This window comes from Cheilinus undulatus, linkage group 6 (genome assembly GCF_018320785.1).
Source record: "Cheilinus undulatus linkage group 6, ASM1832078v1, whole genome shotgun sequence".
Classification (NCBI taxonomy): domain Eukaryota; kingdom Metazoa; phylum Chordata; class Actinopteri; order Labriformes; family Labridae; genus Cheilinus; species Cheilinus undulatus.
Window position 1 is genome coordinate 37,475,288 of NC_054870.1, and position 17,372 is coordinate 37,492,659.

At 38.6% G+C, this 17,372-nt stretch overlaps 1 protein-coding gene across 1 annotated transcript in view; it reads left to right on the forward strand.

Moving 5' to 3' along the window:
* The window catches only part of lzts2a (leucine zipper, putative tumor suppressor 2a), an 83,390-nt gene that overhangs the window by 25,680 nt on the left and 40,338 nt on the right, over nucleotides 1-17,372 (forward strand). Inside the window, exon 2 of the mRNA XM_041789316.1 lies at nucleotides 14,183-14,289. The gene's annotated coding sequence lies outside the window, so the exon portion shown is untranslated. The remainder of the gene's footprint in view (nucleotides 1-14,182; nucleotides 14,290-17,372) is intronic.

Here is a 17,372-nt window from a genome sequence, read left to right on the forward strand (position 1 = left end):
TTGGGAAAAAAAAATCTCGGATGGTGATTGGAAGAACGTTCTGTCTGTCATATCCATGACAGACCAATCAGAGCGACAGTGCATAGTATGCATGCACTTCTCTTTTGCTGACTGGCTACCACTGCCATAGATTGTTAATGGCAAAGCTTCTCTGTGAATAAAATTGATGCCAAGGCTGGTCGGGAGATGTGCAAAAGCATCCTCTCTGCCAAGACAAGCTTTCGTTGTGGCTCTTTGCTCCTGTTTTAAACTGCTGCTTTCCTACAGCTACATCTGAGATAACAGTTACCACGGCAGCAGCCATTGGATACACCGGCGATCCCTATTGTAACGATCGTAAACCTATGCTGAAGCAGACAGGGAGAAGAGCGAAAACATCTTTTCCGTCATGAAACCTTTCAGGGTTGCTCTCTGCCCTTGCTTTAATAAAGAAATGTTCTGAATAAACTGCTGCGGATAAGTACGAGTTTATTTCTCCACTAGCAGCCATTGTATACACCGACTCACACAACAACCCTTTCCCTCCGTAACACTCGCAAACTCGTACTGAAGCAGATCAGCAGAAAAGTGAAAACATCTTACTCTTTACGAAAGCTTGTAGTACTATTATTGTTTTTCTAATGCAGAAATGTTGTCAAGTCCAGGTAAAATTAACACTATACTTGAGCTATACCTGAGGAAATCACTGTACTGGAGGTTGCCAGTGCAAACAGCTTCGAGTCCAAATAAACCCCGTCCATAGCTACGGCCTCGTTCTCCTAAAATGAAACTGATTGGTCCGAACAGTGTCAGGTTCGGCACAAACGTTGTATTGGAGCTTTTCAAGGTGGATTTTCCTGATGACAGAGATGGAGTCTGGCAAATCCATCTGCTTTACAAAGTTTTGTATTGTGTTATGTTGTATTGAATTGGACAGTATTTTATCATAATTTATCGCACTTCACCACACCGCACAGCACCGAGCCACATCATACCATATCGTTTGGTAATATGGTATCATACTGTAGTGCATTGCTGCCTGTCGTGGCTGAGCAGAAGACAGTATCTCAGAGTATGTCAGAGTTTTTTCTTTCCAAAGATTTATATTTGGGTTGTAAAGCTATTATTCAAGAGATAAAACAGTAATAGCGTCAGAAACCAGGGAGAGAGAGAAGGAAGGACATTCAGGAAAGGGGCCAAAGTCTGGATTTGGCCCTGGACTGTCTGTTTCAAGAACATGGCCACTAGACAACCAGTGCCCAAGAAAAGGATTTTTAATTTGAGAGTTTTCAGCTAGTTAAAAGTTAAATAAATTATTGTATCATATTGCATTTTATGGTATCACATTGCGTCGGATCATATATAATATCATATTTTACCTTATCTGAAGATACTGTATGCAAATCGGAACAAGAAGACATTACATGAGTCTGTCTATTATGATGGTCATCCCAACAACCAACAGGGTACCTAAATCAACATGGACAAAGTATTCTTATTGAGATAGTACATCCTTTAAGTAAGATACTTTAAGTCAAGCTTAAGATTGTGATCTGTTTTGCAAAATTGATTCTTGCTGATGATAGTTCCAGATAATCAATGTATAAAAAAAGCTAAGAAGCCAGTGAGTACTAGAGATATCATGAGGAAGTTTCCACCACTTCACTATAAATCATATTGCTTTGCTTTGCAATTCCTACCATGTTATTTAATGGACAACTTTACCTTATTTTGTTTACAAGAACACAGATCTAACAGAGTTTACTGTCATCTGTTTGTGAGTCATGATCAGCTCCACAAAAGACTCATTTTTCTCTCTGAGCTCTCAGAAAAGTCCCAAAAATGAATCCAGCTGTAGAGTGCGAGTACTTTTGCTCTTTCAAGCCCTCTTAAGTCATCATATGACCTCTGGGGTCTATCATATGACCCTTTGGAAGGGGGATTAAACCACCAAACCATACAAAAAAAGGGTGTGGGACAGCTCCACCTTACTGAATGATGGGATTGAAACTGCTCATACACTTGCTCTGACTATACAGAATTCTTAAGCAAACACAAAATATGGTCCTTTTTATGATTTTTTTAAACATTTAATAGTTTGGAAAATTGGACTTTTTACTCTAAAAAGATATATTTCATGTATGTTTTATTATTGACCGAGAAGTTACCCCTGTATGTATTACCTTGACATGTTTCGACTGCTAACTTCCTATACTTTTCTCAGGAGAGTCACATGTTTAGCAAAGAAACTTGGAATTTACTTGTTGGTCAATAAGGAAACACAGACAAAAGAAGTTCTCTAAATAGGATTTCAAATGCAGAATCTACTCTTGTATAGGGTTTGACTTCTCTGCCTTCATATTTCTACTATAGTTCATAATGTGTGTAGCCCACCTCTCCAACCACTGATCTGAGGACAATAATGTGCTCCATGCACTCCTCAGACTAGTTCCTGCGTGCTCTTGTGTCAGCACAGACCGTCCCGCTGTGGTGGTCATGGATGATGAAACATGATACTGACAAAAATCTTTCAATTTTCTACAGGCTGCATGAACCGTGACAGCAGCAGCTCTCATGCTGTTTGTCTCACTTCTATTCCACACATTTATGTTCAATACATAGTTTGAAGTGTAGCCAGATGCTGACAGGTGCTGCTGTGAAATATGTGCAAATCTGTCGTCTGGCAGCCCGTGCATAATCTTTGTGAGCTGAAACAGAAAGCGTGCATAAAACCTGTTTGAAATAATAGATAAAAAGCAGAAAAAGGGAGAATAATATAAGAAGGTACAAAAGGAGATGATTCACATCTTCCAGACAGACAAATCATTACAACAGCAGAGGCAGGCTCAGACAGACAAAAGCCAAGATAAATCTTTTGTGCTCAGGCTGTGGTTAATGTGCTGAAGAGGCAAAAGAAAAAACTTTCCTGCTCTCCTGTTCCCTCTCATTTAATAATTTCCACCCTCTTATTTTTATTTCCGAGCACTTTCCATTCAAAGACCCACATTATTTATCAGCAGCCCGTAAACATGCAAGATCATCCTATTTTACCATAAGGCTCCCATTGCAGAGGTTGATTGTTTTCTGCAGCTGTGGCCGAGCATCAGCTGCGGCTTTGAGATCGCTTACACAGATAGATTTGATCTGCCGCTGCCCACCCCCCTGGTCTCGTGCCATCTCATCTAATCTGCCACCAAACAGGGCGACTTAAGATGTGAAATCTGAGAGGAGCGATGGAGTGTGGAGAGAGGGAGAAAGTTAGAGGTGAAAAATATCGATTGGTCTTTCAGAGGAGATTGAGCCCTGAACATGATGAGGTCATGGTGGAAGTATATACAGTACTTAGGCATGTGAGGAGATCAAATCTTGTTTATTTTACCACTCAATACTCATAGGGGATTTTAAAAGCATATATTGCAACTTTCCAGCACCCTCTTAGCTGTCATCAGACTGTTTACTGGGCAGGAATTAACAAAGAACAATGGGCACTTAAGAGCAGAAACAGCTGGGAAATATTAACAATTAACAAAGACCGAGTCACTTTTACTAACAGCCAGCTGAACAGTGTCAACAAAAACATGAAAAATGGTATAAACTTCTAGTTTTTTGGGGAAAAAAATAAGGATATATTAAATCAAAATGCTCCTTAGGCTCCTTAGGCTTAGTACAAGACAGACTGATATGCAATGCTTCATCAGAATTAGCCACATTTGGATCATCTGCTTCCCGGCTTGTTTTGTCTCCCTCTCCTCAACACACAAGTAAAAACACAGCTGCCATTTAAGCAATATTATTTACTTTATCTGCATAAGATCTCTTTCAACAATCAATCACCCCCCTCCATTTGCATCTAAGAAAAGAAAAGCTAAGTCCAGCCAAGACCCACATGAAAAAGTGATACATCACTGTTTCATACATAAAACCCTAAGAAAAGGGTCTGTATGTTTTCATAAGTCCTTCGTATAAACTATTTATACGCATTTTAGCATGTATTTAGTAAATATGTTGGGATCTAATTTTGACAACCTCAAAGCAAAGCAGCCCCCCCAACAGAAAGATTTGTACCAGAAAACAGTAAATTCAATCCCTAACTTCTGTCTCTTTACTCTCTCATTTTTTTACAATTTTGAAGTTTAATTTTATAAATGTAGAGATGTTGGCCAGTCATACAACAAACCTAAAATAAAGATTTATTATCGGGGTATTGATTGAATAAATCAGAGATCCTATTTTCAGGCCATGTAGCCCAGCCCTGAAACCTCTTCAACAAAATTTAAATCTGGAGAGACTAGTAACTGATATGAAGAAAAACGTTTCTTTTACAAAGACGTGATATTGAATTGTATTTATTAACATAAATGTGATATTATTGAATTATTGTCCAAGGACATAGCATGATTGAAGGATTTATTCCTCCGTGGAGTCCAGAACCTGGTGGTGGTGTCAGCTGTGATGTCATCTAAGGCTGATTAGATGAATGTTGATCAAATATGAAGACCGGGCTTGAAGAGATAATGTCTGATGCGGTCATCTGAGGATCATGGAGTGTAGAAGCTGACCACACTGTGGAGACCAGAGATGATGGATGATGATGTCATCTGGTAGCTTTGGCGGTGAGGGAGAGGTAGAAGGTCGCTCACAGACATGTCATGAAGGAACTGGTGGAGAAAGCCACAGTTAGATGGGGCATAGCAGTATGAAAGGCTTAGAATGAGGAAGTGGAGCAGAGCTATTGGATAAAGTTGCCATTTATATTAATTTAAGCAAAACCTTAGATGCTTTAAATACCACAAGTTTTAAAACATTATCTTTGTTATTGTTAATTCTATGATTGAAAGTAGTCAAAAAGTACCAAAGTTGAAAAAGTACTGATCTGTATTATTAATCAACTCATATATTTAACTGAGGTGCTGCAATTTTTATTTTGTGACAGTTTACATTTTACTGATTAATGATATGCATTAGGGTCTCTGTATTTGTTTTCTGTGTTTTTTGTTGCTGCATGAGAATAAAAGAGAATATTTAAGAAAGGAAGTTTGAGAGAGATGGACTACCCCTGTTTTAACATGTTTTTCCTTAAATGTGTAGTTTCTTCAGTGCTGCACCGAACCTGAATCAGTTAAGAAATCAGTGATTTTCAAAGCTGCCACACTCAGACATGCTGCCCTCTGGTGAACAGTATGTGAACTGCACTGAGCCTGACCTGAGCCTGTTCATAAGAGTGAAGTTCAAACTAACAGGACTGGAGTTTAATATATTCAGCAGATAGATCCATCACAGCAGCTCTGGCAAATTCAGTTCCCTTTGTTGTTGTTTTTTTCTAACCTATAAGATGAATGGCCCTCATTAATCACAGCCATTTGTCTTCAGTTGTAAGTCTAGAGGTCAGTGATTAAACCTCTTTTTCTGTAACACAGCCAACTCTTTCCCCTCTCTCTCTTTCTCTCTCTCTCTCCTGATCTGTCACTCGCTCTGAGGATCAGAGAAAGAGAGAGAGAGAGTTGCATTTCGCCGCTGCTCCGCTCTGCTTTTCATGCCTCTGATGTTGTCTGCCACCAAATCCCTGCTGAATAAAAGTCAGAAATTGAAGCAGCAAATCATGTTTTATGTATGTGTGCTTACACAATGAAAGCAGGCTGGAAAGTGGGCCAAGCATCACACAGGGCATATTATGGCAACAAAGCAGCTTTCCACTTTCTTGGAGAAATGACAGCGGCAGCAGGCAGAGTGCCGGGCACGGAGTAAAAATATGAGTGTTCAGTTAATGACAGCAGAAAATGGAGAGAGAGATACATAGAAATTGCATTATCTGACTGCTCCATTCCTGGGAAGAAGTGTTTTACTATTCCTATTGATTCTATTGTGAGGCAGAAAATGTGCTGTTGACTTGTCAGCTCTGTTATGTAATAGATCTGTCCAGGGAGGAGCCATGCCATACCTGCCAACACTAGGATGTGAAAGAGAGGGAGATTTGGGGGAAGTCGGCCTACCCCAGGGACCCTGTCCTCATCTAACCCCAAACCACGGATAAAGACATTAAATAAACTGACAGCGTGTCCATCCTAAAAGGCCTCAGTTGATAGTTTATTATTTTTTAGTCACCATCAAAGACCCTCTTCCTACTTTGACACCTACCAGCAGCCCAGAGGATGAAATTAGTCCATACTGCTTGGATACAGCTGTTGTTTAAGGAAAGTGAGATACTTGGAATTGCCTTACATTTCTACTCACTGACAGGTCCCCTGTACTCAGGCTCTTCTGTGCCCAGTTCCACATGAATTGTGCCCCTTCAGGTAGACTCAGGTATGATGCACAAGGCTTTGAGTCAGGTGTACTTTCGCTTGACAGGGCCTGTGTCCATGATGTGAAATCAACCTTAAGCATTTGACAATAAAGAAACAGGATTATAAATAATTATGTTCCTGACTGATCAAGCAAACAATATCAATCATTTGCTTGTTCCAATAGCTCATGCATGGAGACTTTTTTTATTTATTTAAAATAATAAAATATAATTTATTTGGGGAATTTTTTGCCTTTATTTGATAGAACAGCTAAAGGGAGAGAGCAGGGGAAAACATGCATCAAACATACACTGAGGCTGGAAATTAATCCCACAACCAGCCAGAGCGTCAAGGACCCACTGGGCTACACTGGCACCAATGCATGAAGCTTTTTTATTTTTTGTTTTCCATTTTTAACATCATAAATTTTTGGTTTTCAGACTAAAAGTCTGTCAAAACAAGACATTTAAAGATATCCTGTCCTAATGTGGAAACTCTTAAAAACACCCACAAAACAGTAAAAAAAATGTGCAACATTAAACAAAAAAGAACTGGCAAATAAAATTCAGAAAAACCATCAGTGGATTTTTGTAATGGATGTCAACAGGGATATAAAATATCATATCAGTATATAATTGAAAATGGATGCAAACAACTTAAATCAATTTAAAAAATATTGAAATTTTTTTTTAATGACAGAGGTCACTTTTAGCTTGTCACATCTCTTTTATGTTTGTGGCTGAAGCGGTAGCATCCATCATTGTCACTTTTTATAGGAAATTGTATATTTTTATTAATTGATAAATAACCTAAACATTTTTTTATTATTATTACTTTTATTTTTACACAAGAGAGTTATTTTGCATCTAAAGTAGAGAAAAAACTAAATGTACTGATAAACTGACTTTAATCTCACTTCTTGATAAAAACTGTTTAACTCTGGGGTGCAGATAGAAGCGGTTAGGTCGTGCCTCATGTGTGCAGGAGGCCCAGGTTTAAGTCCGGCCTGTGACTCCTTTCCCCCACCATCTCATCCCTGTTTCTATTTCTATCCACTGTCCTACTCAACAAAATAAAGGCATTAAAAGCCCAAAAATAGCTTAAAAAAAATCAAAGCTGTGTTTTAAAAATTGTGATTAAAAAAGTATTTGAGCTGTGCCAGTAGCCTTGTGGTTATGCCCAGTTTGTTTTGCTTTTGTTTTTACTATCATTGAAATGTAAAAATCTTAATCCCATCCATGCATCCATTCCACATGAAATAGGGGCAAAAGAGAAAGTAGAGTCACCAAATCTGTCATGAAAATTTCTATGTGGAAAACAGGACTTGATCATATTGAGTAGTTATGTCTGATTTGTTTAGTATTGGGTTTTATTAACATTAAATTTTGAAAAAAATGTAAGGTTCTAGGCTTTAATGTCCTCCAGACAGTTGAGCTGAAGAATAATTAGGGTGCCATTGCTTCTTTTTAAGAGCAAGCACATTAGTGTATCTTCTGCATAAAGTTGGACTGATATACCATGTTTTTAGCCCAGAGGGAGGAGGAAGAGTGAGAATAGAATGGACCCTAGGATAGAACCCTGAGGGTCTCCACATGAAATAAGAAGTAGAGTCACCAATTCTGACCCAAAAACAACTATCTGAAAATAGGACTTCACCATATAAAGACATAAAAGCACCCCCAAAATATAAAAACACAAGATAAAAAGTATCATGAACCCAGTATTGTGATTCGCATCATTTTGTGAATTTACTGTAGGCCACTGTTACATCCCTAGATCTCGATAAACATAAGGATATGAAGTGTTTTGATTTTTCATAATATCAAACAGCAGCCCCACTCCTACACATCTAATGCACGTGTTGTTGATGTGTTTTATCATTGAGCTGAACTCCTCTCCTGTTTCATCCTGTACAGGAGTGACCTTGGTACAGATTTAGCTCCGCCCACTCTGTGACGGCAGCCACTTTCTCCTTCACCCTCCTTCACTCCCTTTAAACAGAGCAGCACTGAAACACAGAATGCACATAAAGTTCCCACATAAAGTTACACTCTGTGATTAACAAAGTGAGCCCACGTCACACAGGCTGCATAACCTTAATGACACCCTGAGCTGGAGTTAATACTGCAGCACACTGTGGGAGTGGCACCCTAAATCATGGTGTCATTGTGCTCACATTAAGTGTGGCCCCTGCAGAGAGGACATATGCTGCTATAGCTGTGTAATCTATCCACCGGATTAATAATCTCTATCTAATCTGCCACCACGGTCCACATCAACCATTCTATAGGATGAGATGTCATCTCCTGATTAGAGATCCTGCTCTGATAGAAATCTGTGTGTGTTAGTATTTATGAGCTGTAAACCCTGCATGGGTCATTTCAGCCTCACGGGTCGTGTCTTTTGGCCTTGATGTGGGTTTTATGAAAATTAAAAAATGTAAAGCTGGCCACAAGCTGGCCTAGGTCAGATTTATGTAATCATGTGTATGCATACATCTGCCTATATCTGCAGCCTATGGCTTCTTTGTATTTCTTCTTTGCCTGACCAAAATATGCATTGAACCAATCTTCCAGATATGGTAAAAAAAAATTACAAGATGGTGGCAAAAATGCTGAACTCTTGTCTAGAATAGGGGGTTTTATAGGCAACATAGTACTACTCAAAAACCTAACACTACAGAAAATGACAAAAATGACCAGAACAAGTAGCAACAATGACCCAAAATATTACACAAGGTGCGTTGCAGTTTCACCATGATTTGCACTTATTTACTGTCCTGCTTCCACTAGGACTGTTCTTCATGTAACTCGAGCACCCTCTAATCTCTCTGCTGGGGCCAGCATACTTGTGCATTGAAGCCATAGACTGTATAATGTATTAGGCAAGGCCTGAGGATGTAAGCCTTTAAGTTACTGAAGGAGGCTTTTGATATCAATCCATTGTAGCTGGGATGTTGATATCCTCATCTCACACTAACTCCGAATCAACAGACTGAGGTGGATGTGAGATGAATTTTACTACATGGTAATGTACAGCTGAGTTATGATTGTTTAAATTCATATGGCGAGACTACATGGTGACTCTCTTGTTTGTTGCCCTGCCAAGGCCACACACGCTGACTAATAGTCACATTATTTTTAACAGGGCTGAATCCACTTCTTAAGGCCTCCCTTTGTTTGGCCACACTGCACGGTTTTAAAGGTGGAGTGTGTAATATTTAGCCTAGTAGCATTTAGTAAAACAAACAAACTTGGTTAAATGAAACATGATGTCTATAGGTAGGTCTATCCTAATTAGTGTTTATCCACCTGAAATTTTTTATTTTTTTTTATTTTTTAATATTAACTCAGAATAAGCAATCTATTCATACATGGGGAAAATGCATTTCATGTAAAGACTAAAACTAACACTAAAAATTAAAAATAGCTGCCAAAATTAACACTGCATTATACACGCAAAGTTTCAGTTGAGTTGAATTGTGAACAGCTGAGTTATAGAGCTGGGAATCTTTAGGCACCTGACGATTAGATTCAATTATGATTCATAGGGCTACGATTTGAGTCCTAATCAATTATTGATGCATTTTGATGCACCCGTGTTTTTTTTTTTTTTTTTTTTTTTACATTTCTGTTGTTCTCACTGATTCAAACATAATTAAAACATTACAGTTGTGTTAAAAAAAAAGATAATTTAAATTTCCACTATCCACTGATAGAAGATGTGTGTAAACCAGATATTTACAGTTGCACTGAACCAAAGGTAGAAGCATCCTTTACTTGTTACATATCTGAAATTACAAAGATAAAAATGTATTTTTTCACAGATGAACAACTGGTAATCAAAATGTTGCTGTTATGCACTGCCAGTCAGAGTTCCACCTCTGATGTTTGATCTACCGTCACTTCCGACTGTAGTGTTCCGACTATGTATCCCAGAAGCCCCAAAATTACTCACAGGGAGTGTGAGAGCACCCCCTTGTGCCAGCCGCTGAAAAAACACTTTGACGTATACATATGTCAATGGCACTCAAGCGTTGTTTTTTAAATTACGTATATATACATAAATGGCACTCATTGAGTTAAATTATAGATTATCGATTATTGGACATTTACAATAAATCGATTCAGAATCTTCCACCTCCACGATGCATCTAAGAATCAATTTTTTTCTCCCACCTCTAGTAAGTTGTAAAGTAACTTTTTGTTTTAGCCAATATGCAAATTTGATGGCTTGCTACAGCCACACCTTCTTACTAATGAAAAAGTTTTTAACACAATTTCATGTGAAGGTCTCCTCTAGCTGTATGTAAAAGTACAAGTGAATCAGATAAACTCCCTCAAACTAGTTTGATTACGTAGGATCCTGGCAATGGGCCAAAGTACCCCAATATTAGGTAGTTTTTTGAAGATGATGGATTTCCTGTTGGAGTTAAAGTCATACCCCAAAGGTTTTTTTTGTATATCTCCTCTGCACACCAAATGTTGTTAATCTGGGTAAAACTGACTCTTTGAGTTTTGGGTGTGTGCCAATTTTCATGCAAATCGGTGCATGTTCAATACTAGGAAGGGGGAAAATTGCTTACAATTACAGTAGGGCTCTCACACCCATTCAGTGTTCAGGCCCTGAATATTAATGACAGTATTGATTTGTTATTAAGTGATATAGGCACACCATGTTGTCATGCTTTGCTCGCAAAAATCATAGCTTAACTACTAATCTATGGTGTAGCTTATCAATCAACAGTCAGCTTAAATTATTTGTTTCTGTGTTGTAGCATTTAGGAGTTGTTTTTTACCACAAGAGTGGCTATAAGAGACCTAACATGCTCCTTTTGTTATCAGAATAAAAGGCTCTCCTGAAGAGAGTACACAACTGCCATATCTAAATGCATTATGGAGAAGAATAATCAGTTTAAAGGGATTAAACATCTGAATAATCTTAACTCCCCACCCCCAACCCACCTCTGTTATCTCTCCAATTTCACCACAACCCTCCCCTGTGCCCCTTGGGGAAGACCTTGACCATCTGTCCTCCTGGAGGCTCCCTGTAAGGACCAAGTGAAGTCTTTAGACCATCAGCTTTATGTGATAAAGCTATGTTTCAGTGGTGTTCAAGTTACAAACACAAAGCCATCGAATCTGACCAGACTTAACATCTCATGGCAGAAATCCAAGATCATAATAGCCACTTTAATGAGTCTTACCTTGGCCTAAGCCCAAACTGACCTCTACATATAACAGATAACCAATCATTGATATGGGATGTTTTTTTATGCAGCTGAGCTCCTTAAATATCACTCTATCAGCACTATCAGGCAGTTTAAGAGTTAACTGATCCTCATATTTTATGGGATCACATGTCAGAAGAAATGGGTGACATTGATTTGTTTAAAAGGTTATGCATTATCTTTTCTTTTCTGTAGGAAATTGGCACTTTGGTAGCATCTCACTAGCCGATTATGTTTTAATGCTTTGAGGATGTCTCTGGATTATAATTTGGGTTAATGTCATTAAAATTTCAAAAGATACCCCCCTTTCATCCATCTGAAAGCCATACGTTGCAGGAAATGCATTCATTGTTGATCAAAGTTTGACCTCAAATGGCTGATTTTCTTTGATCCAAGACACAACATCCAGCTGATAGAATTTGCTCCAGCAATACTTTGTGTAATAATGGAAAATCTGTGAGCCTGGCTGTCCATATTCCTGCAGTCCATCTCTCTGTGACAATGGCTGTGAAAGAGCCCAGTCAGCATCTATTCATGTCTCCTGAAAGCAGCTCTTAGACTCAGCCTGGCAGCCGGGCGATGTGGCAGCACTGACCCCTGCACCGGGACACACGGGCCAAAATCAATAGCTCTATCGTATCACTTATCAGACTGTTACAAGCAGACTGATTACCTCATTGGCTCCTTCTGCAGAGAGAGAGAGAGGAGATGTTGGGGAGAAAGACTGGGTGAGATCTGGAGATAAAAGAAATGTAATTGAAAAAGGAAAGAAGCATTTAAGTTATAATAAAAGAAGTAGAAACACATGTGCAGCCAATGGAAAATTGCTCTTTTCTGAAATTGTACACAGAAAAAATGGTAGCGCTGCATATAGGAAGAGCAAACAAGAGTGTATTGCTTTTTTCATTTTTCTAAAGTCAGATAAGCTCAAAGAATTGCTCCAATGGACTCTTACCTCACAAATAAATCAGGAAAACTCAATTAAAAGTGATTCAAGGTATTGCATGGTAACCAGAAACAATACATCGCCAAACTTTACTGTCTTGTTACCTCATTGTTCTTTTCATGAGATACTATTTAACCCAATTCCACCCTTATTTATGAGTTGAAATGAAGTTTGTTCCCTCTATTTTAACCTTCTTATCGTCAGTAATTGTTACAATTGGGTAGGGTTATAATCTCTCACAATAAGTAAGTAAGTAACATCTGTTTTCATAGAGTAGTGAAGGCTTTTGGTGCCTTAAAATGACAGCTGGCAGCTGAGAAATGGCAGAAGAAAGGAGAGGAAATGATAAGAAAGACCTGTAACATCTTATACTAGAGCTGAACTTGTGACTCTGCAGCTTGCTGTTACCCTTGTATAACCTCAGCTGCATCGAATTCTCACAGCAGCAAAGAAAGTTAAACTAATGTCTGAGCCAAAAAGTGAGGTTTATCTTTGCTCATATTTTGTGCTTTGGCAGGTAACACTGTGATTATGTTTGTATGTAATTCTGACGTGGAACACCAGGAGGAGTCTTGGCTTGCTTTGCATAAAACTGGGGCTCCAGGTGATCAGAACCAGGTGAGAGTATTGAATAGGGCTGGACATTAGTATGGACATCTGATTCAATGTGTATCAAGACACCAGAGTAATGATATGATAATTAAAGTATCATGATGCTTGGTAATAACCTACTTAATGTGATAAAAAAAATAAAATGGAGCCAAGAATGAATAAACCTTGTTGTTGAGTCAAAAATACTGAATTCAGAATTTTAGGTTCAGTTTATTAAAGAAAGGGTCTTCATATTACCAGAAGTTTAACTATGCAGAACTACTATAAACTATATCAATGTCTGTTTTGATTCCAAAGCAAAAAGGTACTACTTATTTCTTTATTTATTTATATCAACGCTGCACTCTCTACTGTTTGGGGCAGCTTTGGGGTCCTGGAGCCAGCATACTAGCCAAAAAGCAGCATCTATAGACATGAAGAATGTGGTTGCTGGAATTTAAGGAAATAAAACAACATTTTAATCCATTTAAAGACCTTGTAAAGTGAAAACAAATCTGTATAAATCAAAGTTAAATTTTTCTGATTTTTGGGTGACTTGATGAAAATGCGGCCCTTTAACCGGTGAATGTGAAAATAAGTAGCTGCTTATGAATAACTTTGTTAAAGCTCCTGTGAGAAACTTTCAGTTTGTGTTTATTTTGGGACGTCCCTGGGAAAAAGTTCAATTTCATATCTCTTTGCCCTTTTTGTCCTGTGCATGTTTCAGTAGTTTTCTAACGTACATATCCTTCTGCTTTCTTTGAATTTTCAAATGTATTGCTCATTGAGAACATTTCCTTTGGAAAATGTAAAAAGGAAGACTGTTTCTGCATTTAGCTTTTCATCTCCTCCTCTGATATAGACTCCCTGGAAGTGGTTTTAGACAATAAGAGTCACTGTGTCAGAGATATCAGTCTTTAAGCTGATAGTTTCATTTTCTGTTGTCGCTCCTGAAGAGTCCTTTACATGGATTTCTCTGTGACCCATATCCAGCTCTTCACAGGAGCTTTAAAAATGTTATAACTGTTTACTTTACAACTTGTTCTTGCTGCCTCCTAGTGGCCAAAATTATCCGACTTTAATCAAACACAGCAAACATAAGTTAAATTTTACAGCAACAAGTAAACATTATCTCTGTTTTTGTCCCCTCAGGTCGAAGGAGGAGGTCAGCGAGGAGCGAGGTCCTGGGATGAGAAATCTCTTCCTTTTCCCTTCCTCCCCCAGACCTCCAGGAGGGGAACGCTGGTCAACACTCTGAGGTAAACACACACAAAAATTAAGCACTCTCTGCAGACAAAACCCTTCTGTGACGACGCTGACCTTCAATATTTGCTGACTCAGACATCCCCCAGCCCTCTCCTCCTACATCTCTTGTCCTCTCTCTCTTTCTCTCCCGCCCTCTCGCTGTCGTTTTTTCTCTCTTGTCTTTTGGGGAGTCAGGGGACGTTGATCAATGGTCTGACTCTTTGGTCGGTTTGGAGTGACCCGCTGTGGTCATTTTGTCACGCACAGACACGCACACACATTTATGGAAATGGGGGGTCTTGGCCTTCTTCTTTGAAGTGTCGGGGTAGGGACTGGATTTGAAGATGGATGGCAGTTGGAGTGTGCGACATGGAGGGAGGAGGAGGAGGGGAGTGAGGGGTCAGGGGGGTCAGGAATTTGGGGATAAATCTGTTGTTCCATAAGGCAGACGGATGACTGCGAAGACGTCTGGGAGGGAGTGATTATTTGTCACCATTTTTTTTCTCCATATCTTTTACTTGATATCCCAATCTCTGTTAATATGATGATAGATCCACTACAACAGAGGAAGTAACAAAACTTGACAGGTGCATAGGAGAGGGTTGAATCAAGGTTTTATTGCCATTTTTTGTAATTTAGACAGTTTTCAGGAGTTTAACTTTTAACAAAACTGGTTTTGTAGGACTTGTACTTTTTTTTTCATATTATCAAAAAAAATTGAAATGTTTCAGTTTTACTGGTATCAAACTTTTTATCATGACAACCTTTGTTTTGGGCTTTCAGTGCCTTCAATCAGATAGGAAAGGAGCCACAGGGCAGATTTGGCCCCTGGCTGCCCACCATGAGGATAACAGCTTCTGTACATTTGGTACATGGATTCTGCTTGCTCCTTTGAAAAACCTACTTTTAATAGTAAAATGCATACATAATATCAGTTAGTTAATAGTTCTATTAAAGCCCCTGTGAGGAACTTTTGGCAGTGGACAAATGTCTGACATTATTTTATTATTTGAATTATTATTAAATTCATTTAACCAGGAGAACTTCTCTAATATTTAAGATCTCATTTACAAGAGTGTCCTGGCCAAAACAGTCAGCAGCACGGTTACAGACATGAACCATTAAACATAAAACCACTACAAAGATAAACCAACTACAGAGTCACAGAGCAGAAAGTCATCAGTCAAAGCAACCTGATGCACCTTCCTTCAAGACCTTCCATCTACTTATAAAACGATTTATGGAGACCAGCTCCCCCAGACATAAATTTTCCTGCAGAGGATTCCAGACTGCAAGAACAGCAAATCTGAGACTCCTTTTATCCATTTCAAGATGGACTTTGGGCACAGATAGCGAAACAAGTCTTGTGACTGAGTCACAGAGTGAAGACTGTAGCTTCTAGCACTTTTCACATGAACAGGATCACACAAGTATGATGGAAGCAGGCTAAGTATAGCCTTATGAAAAAGCGTATGACTGATTTTGTCTACAAGTGATCAATGAAGGCCACCCAACTTGATCATACAGAAAACAATGATGAGTTAAGGACTTGAAATTAGTTATAATAAGCCTCAGTGCCTAATGGGTTACTGCAGATCCTTGAAAAGCCTTAATTTGGTCATTTGAAATTTAAGGCCTTAAAAGTCTATTTTTACCTGTGAGAGATCTTAGATTTTAAAAGACACGTTGACCAAGACATGTCTAGATCATATATTTTTTTTCTGGCCAACTTTATATAATTTTATTCATTCTTTATGTGTATATGTTTGTCCATCTTACAGTTCTCAAGCCTTATAAGTTGCCCACTAAAAATATTTGGAAGCCCCACCCTTATTTTGACAAGTTCTCCCTGACAAAAAGTGTAATTTTCCTTTTTGATAGGACTCAAATATGGGTAATGGAGACTCTGACTTGTACTCGGACTCAAGTAAAGGTTACTCGACTCAGGTAAAGGTTACTCGACTCAGGTAAAGGTTACTCGACTCAGGTAATGGGGACTCCGACTTGGACTCGGACTCAGGTTAAAGGGATACTTCAACATTTTGGCAAATTTGCCCATTGCATAATAGGTTTGCTTCCTTAAGTTGTTGGTGCAAGCTGTTTCTAGATCTGGGGGGACCAATATACTAGCTGCACATCTAACGCTATGGAAGCAGATGGAATTTTTTGCTTTTTGCTGCAGCAGTCAGATGCATTAAAAATGACAATATGAAATAGTCAAACTTGTATCTGATGGTCTCTTATGCTTTTGTTGTTCATTTACATCAATATTGTTTTTCGTCTATTTTTTCTAACCAGCTAAAAACTCATAGGAGCTTTAAAAGTCACAAAAATAATAAAAAACAAATGTTACAGAAACATTAAACTTGCTGTTAGGTCATCTCTTCCCAACAGGACATAGTTGTGGCAAAGGCCATTTTGATTTCTATCTGCCTGACTCTGTGCATCATAGTGACGTTAGCAAACACATGCTGTTTGTTTTCAGAGCTATAATGCAATGCTACATGACAGCTCTGTTGTGTTGGAAAATAAATCATGACTTTTTGGCACTAAGCTTGAAAGCCACAAATAGACAATTCTAGTCAACACTCAACACCTGCTGTCAATTCTCAGACTGAAGAGAATACTTACACAGGGTGTAAACAACACTCTGTTATGTGCTTTTTTAAAAGTAGGATAATAAATTAACTTCTGAGTTTTTGTAAACCATGTCAAAATTGGACTTAGTATCAAGAAAATTCACAGAAACTACATGACAACCTTTGCTCCTGGATTAAGCTAGTTTGTGATCTCAGATTAAGACGTTTATTGTGTTATTTGGTATAAACTCGGATGTGTCAACACACACAATGAAGCTACTTTTATAGATGCCTTAGTTTTAGTGTGTTTCCTTTTTGGCCATGAGCAGCCACCATACCCTGGTACTAGCTCCTTATCATTTCTATCAGCTCAGTCCTCGCAGTAAAGGGCAGTGCTTTGTAAGATATGTCTGGTGATAATAATATGTGGTCAACACAGCAGCAGCTGTCTTCCTCTCTTCTTTCCATCGTCTCTATTACAGATCCTCTGCTGTCTCCCTCACTCTCCTTCTTTCCTC